Below are 6,088 nucleotides of genomic sequence, written 5' to 3' on the forward strand. Positions count from 1 at the left end.
TACAGAAAATCAATTAAAGCAAAATGTTGTTCTTAGAGACAATCAATAAAATTGATAAACTTTTAGCTAGCCTGATCAAAAAAAAAAAAAGACACAAATTACCAAAGTGGGGAATGAGAAAGGTGACATCATATTCTGTTAGTTAGTCCTTCAATTTTGTTCTTTTTGCAGAGTTGTTTTGACTATATTCTAAGTCCTTTGCATTTCTGTATGAATTTTAGAATCAGCTCAACAATTTATACAAAAATATAATAAAAGACATTATGAACAAGTTTATGGAAATTAATTTTACAAATTACATAAAATGAAGAAATTCTATGAAAAAACTAACAACCAATTCTCATGTAAGAAAAAATTCATTTTAAAAATGAAATTGTAGTCTTAAACCTTCCCACAAATAAAACTCCATCTCAGATGGCATCACTGGTGAATTCTAACAAACATTTAAGGAAGAAATGAAACCAATTGTACACAAACTCTCCTCAAAAAATGAAGACAAAGAAACAGTTCCCAACTCATTCTATGAGACCAGCAATACTCTGATACCAAAGACAAAGACATTTAACAAAAGAAAAGAGGAGAGGTGTCAAGATGGCAGCCTTGGTGGACTCTGAACTCACCTCCTCCCATGGACACAACGAATTTACAACAATTTACAGAGAACTGAAAACTGGATAAACAGAATGCTCACAACAACGGACAGTCCTGATTGAGGTGGAAGAGGAAGAAAATCCTTTCTGGAGAAAAAAACACCACCTTTGCAAGCCATGTCACTTGATGGCTGGCCAGGAGCAATCCTAAGGTATGCAGCCTTCTCTGGAAGAGTGTGGGACCTGAGCAGGGGAGCATTACCACTACAAGCATCCTTTGGACTCAGCACAACCAAGATGAGTCTCATAATATCTGGCTTTGCTGGCTACTAATAACAATGAGGAATACACCCAGAAAAGCTATCAGACATAAGGCGGGGGGAAAGCCAGCACATAAAGGGCCCGTGCACAAATTCATCCATTTTGGAAAGTAACCTAAAATAACCAGAAAGAAAGGTACATAGTCCTTTGGTGAAAAGTGACTCACCTGATAGTCTCTGGGTGTGACTCAGTAAGAGGTGAGACCTCTCCAGGGACTGAGACATTGGCAGCAGCCATTAGTGTGGCCTAGTACAGGCATGCTGACACAGACACTGGCAGATTCCATTGGAGTTCTGCACCTGGCCTGTTAGCCCAGGGTCTGTCCAACCCACTAGACCACTGATTTAATCCAGCTCAGCCAGGGCAGGCAGGTGGCCTTTGGGACTGGACTCATACAACATCAAGCCCTCAGGCAATTTGTGGGCCTGCATAGGATGGGTGTCTGGACCCTCTGAAGCCAGGAAACTGTGTCCACCTCTGTGGGGTAGGGCATGCATGAGGAGTGTGTGAGGCATTGGTAGAGTGTGTGGGGCTTCTGCAGTGGGGCAACTGCATCCACTTCAGTGGGTCAGGGTGTGAGCAACGGGCAGGACTGTGTTGACAGTGTGTGTGGCCCTGTGGGTGGTAAGACTTGTCAGTTGCAAAAGACCTGAGCTTCTGAAAAAGCCACAGAGGGGCTGACCCACGTAATACATAGACATAAGCACATAAAAATGAGGAGGCAAAGGAATATGTTCTAAGTAAAGGAAGAGGACAAAACCCCAGAAAAAGAACTAATTGAAACAGAAATAATCTAACTGACAAAGAGTTCAAACAAAAAGTCATAAGGATACTCACTGATCTTGGGGAAAGAATGTATGAACTCAGTGAGATGTCAACAAAGAATTGTAAAAAAAAAAAAAAAAAGACCCAATCATAAATGAAGAATACAATGCTGGAAATGAAAAATTCACTAGAGGGGCCCAATAGCAGCACAGATGATACACAAGAACGGATCAGCAAGCTGGGCAAAAGACTAGAGGAAATGACCCAAGCTGAATAGTTAAAAGAAAAAAGAATTAAAAAGAATAGGAATATTCTAAGGGACCTCTGGGACAACATCAAGAGCTCTAACATTGGTAGTATAGGTTTCCCAGAAGAGAGAGACAAAGGGGCAGAGAATCTACTGGAAGACATAATAGCTGAAAACTTTCCTAACCTAAGGAAGGAACACATCCAGATACAGGAAGCACAGACAGCACCAAACAATATGAACCCAAAGAGGCCCACACCAAGACACATTATAATTAAAATGTCAAAAATTAAAGATAAAGAGAGAATCCTAAAAGCCAGAAGAAAAAGGCAACAAGTGACATACAAAGGAAACCCCATAAGGCTATCAGCTGACTTCTCAGCAGAAAGCTTACAGGCTAGAGGGGAGTGGCATGATATATTTAAAGTGCTGAAAGGAGAAAACCTACAGCAAAGAATGTTCTACCCAGCAAGGTAATCATTCAGAACGGAAGGAGAGAGAAAAAGTTTCCCAGACAAGCAAAAATTAAAGGAGTTTATCACCAAGAAACCAGTTTTGCAAGAAATGCTAAACAGAATTATTTAACTGGGAAAGAGAAGACCACAAATAGGAATAAGAAAATAAGCCAACAAAAAGGCAATAAAATCACTAGTAAAGGCAAAAATGCAGTAAAGATAGCAGATCAACCAACTACAAAGATAATATGAAGGTCAAAAGACACAAGAACTAAAATTACCTCTTTCAATGGGTAACAGATACATACCAAAAAAAAGAGGTTAGATTTGATATGAAAAACATAAAATGTGGGAGGAGAGGTGTAAAACAGTAGAGCTTTTAGGAGGGGTCAAACTAAAGAGACCATCAACTTAATATAGATTGGTATATACGCAGGTTATTACACATGAACCTCATGGTAATCACAAGCCAGAAACCTATAATAAATACATAAAAAAATAAGAGAAAGGAACCAAAAAATAATACTAAAGAAAGCCATCAAACCACAAGGGAAGAGAGCAAGAGAAGAGAGGAACAGAGAAGAACTACTAAAACACTGAGAAAAAAAAGTAACAAAACAGCAATAAGTACTAACTTATCAATAGCTACTTTAAATGTCAATGGACTAAGGGCTCCAATCAAAAGGCATAGGGTGGCCGACTGGATAAAAAAACAAGGCCTATATATACTCTGCATACAAGAGACACACTTCAGACCTAAAGACACTCACAAAGTGAAAGTGAAGGGATACTTCATGGAAGTAAAAGACACTCCATGGAAACGGAAATCAAAAGAAAGCTGGAATAGCAATACTTATATGAGACAAAATAGACTTTAAAACAAAACCTGTAACAAGAGGCAAAGAAGGGTAGTACATCATGATAAAGGAAACAATCCAACAGAGGGTAAACACTTATAAATATACATGCACCCAATACAGGAGCACCTAAACATATAAAGCAATTATTAACAGACATAAAGGGAGAAATAGACAGTAACACAATAATAGTAGGGGGCTTTAACACTCCTCTTGCCCCAACAGATAGATCATCCAAACAGAAGATGAATAAGGAAACATTGGCATTAAATGACATATTAGACCAGATAGACTTGGGTAGATATATACAGAACAGCCCACCCCAAAACTGCAGAATACACATTCTTTTCAAACGCACATGGAATATTCTCCAGGGTTGATCAAATATTAGGCCACAAAACATGTCTCAATAAATTAAAGAAGATTGAAATAATACCAAGCATCTTTTCCGACCACAAAGGTATGAAACTAGATATAAACTGCAGGAGGAAAATCAGAAAAGTCACAAATATGTGGAGATGAAACAAAATGTTACTGAACAATGATTTGGTCAACGAAGAAATCAAAGGAGAAATCAAAAATATCTGCAGACATATGAAAATGAAAATACAACATGCCAAAATATATGAGATAGAGCAAAAGCAGTTCTAAGAGGGAGATTTATAGAACTATAGGCCTACTTCAACAAACAAGAAAACTCTCTAATAAACAATCTAACAGTGTACCTAAAGGAACTGGAAAAAGAAGAACAAATAAAGCCAAAAATCAGTAGAAGGAAAGAAATAACAAAAATCTGAGCAGAAATAAATGCAATGGAGACCAAAAAAAAAAAGAAAAGAAAGAAAACCATAGAAAAAATCAATGAAACCAAGAGCTGCTTCTTTGAAAAGATAAACAAAATTGACAAACCTTTAGCTAGACTCACCAAGAAAAAAGGAGAGAAGGCTGGAATAAATATAATTAGAAATGAAAGAGAAGAAATTACAAGAGACACCTGAGAAATACAAAGCATTATAAGAGAATACTATGAAAAGCTATATGCCAACAAATTGGATAATCTAGAAGAAATGGATAAATTCTTAGAATCATACAACCTTCCATACCGAATCAAGAAGAAACAGAGAATTTGAATAGACCAATCATCAGTAAGGAGATGGAAACAGCAATCAAAAATCTCCCAAAAATTTAAAGTCCAGGGGATGTCAGCAACATGGCAGAATGAGCTGTTCCCTTTGACTCTCCCCCTTTTGTACTACAACTAAATGGACATTCATTGACCAACGGAGGAAGCCCACACAGCACAAGAGGAAGCCTGAGAGTCACACACAGCTATACATCTGAGGGTGGATAAACTGGCCCCCTGGGAAGTGGCTCCCAAGGGGGTCATTGGAGTGAGCACTCCCTGCTCTCCTGATAGCCCTGTGCATACACACGAATACTTTCCACCCTGATGTAGGGACCCCAGAAGTGGAAACACATATTGAGGCAATGGCAGAAGTCATCAGCAGCAGCCTTTAGCCCACTTGTGGTCACTTTCCTGGTGGGGAGGGGGAGCCCATTGTGCACATGTGGCACCAAGGTCTGCCCCTTGCTCAGTCTCAGCAAGGAAGCCCCTCCCACCAAGGACAGCAGCCTGCAAGTAGAAGCCACAGAAGATCTGCATGCTGGGGCAAGTACACTCCAGGCCTGAACAGACACAGTGCTGCTGAGCCCTGAAGGAGGGAGCATGTCCCAGGGCAGCTGAAGGAAGAGGCAGTGGCATCATTTGGCCCACTTGTGATTGCCTTCCTAGTGGGGAGGGGGAGCCCACAGTGTCCCTGCAGCACCAAGGAGCAGCCCTAGCTCAGTCCTGGCCAGGAAGTGGGCTTAGCTCAGTCCTGGCCAGACAGCCCCACCCACCAAGCACAGGGACCCTGTGGACTGCAAGCAGAGACAACAGCTTATCTCCACACTGGAACAAGCACACTCCAGGCCCACACAAGCACCCATAGTGGCATTGTACCTCACACATAGTGCCACTGAGCCCCAAAAGAGGGAACGTGTGCCAGGGCAGCTTTGGGAAGAGGCAGTGAGAGCCCTTAGCCCACTGGTGATTGCTTTCCCAGTGCGGGGAGGAGACAACAGTGCATCAGTGGCACCAAGGAGTGGCCCAACTCAGTCCAGCAAGGAAGCCCCTTATGCCAGGCACAGTCTACACAAGCGGCTGAATGCACCCCAGGCCAGGGCAGGTGCCCATACTCCCCCCACAGGTTCCAGCAGACCGGATGGGACCAGAAACTCTGTTCCTGCTTCCACCTACCAGTAACAGCCGGAATCTGTGACCTAATACTACCACAAATGCCATGACAAAAGACTGGTTCATCAACCACCATGAGAAACTCTGGCAACAATTCAGACCAGAAAGAAAATTACAACTCTCCAGAAACCAACATTGAAGGCACAGAAACATATAACCTAAATGAGAGAGAATTCAAAATACCTGTCGTAAACTTAACAAAGGGCCAGCCTGGTGGTGCAGCAGTTAAGTGCACACATTCTGCTTCAGTGGCCCGAGGTTCACCAGTTTGAATCCTGGGTGCAGATATGGCACCACTTGGCAAGCCATGCTGTGGTAGGCGTCCCACCTATAAAGTAGAGGAAGATGGGCACAGATATTAGTTCAGGGCCAGTCTTCCTCAGCAAAAAGAGGAGGATTGGCAGCAGATGTTAGCTCAGGGCTAATCTTCCTCAAAAAAAAGAAAGAAAGAAACAATGATTTACAGGAGAACTCGGAAAGACAATTTAATGAGCTCAGAAATTAGATTAATCTCTTCACTAAAGAGATTGAAACTATAAAAAAAATCAAGCAGAAAC

At 41.4% G+C, this 6,088-nt stretch overlaps 1 long non-coding RNA gene across 1 annotated transcript in view; it reads right to left on the minus strand.

Annotated features, from left to right (window-relative positions):
- Window positions 1-5,859, minus strand: part of LOC111771467 (uncharacterized) — a 32,311-nt gene extending 26,452 nt beyond the window's left edge. The window contains exon 1 of the long non-coding RNA XR_011434719.1: window positions 5,715-5,859. This is a non-coding gene — a long non-coding RNA (uncharacterized lncRNA). The remainder of the gene's footprint in view (window positions 1-5,714) is intronic.
- Window positions 5,860-6,088: the final 229 nt, after the last annotated feature.

The sequence above is a fragment of the Equus caballus genome, chromosome X, assembly GCF_041296265.1.
Source record: "Equus caballus isolate H_3958 breed thoroughbred chromosome X, TB-T2T, whole genome shotgun sequence".
In the NCBI taxonomy this organism is placed as follows: Eukaryota; Metazoa; Chordata; class Mammalia; order Perissodactyla; family Equidae; genus Equus; species Equus caballus.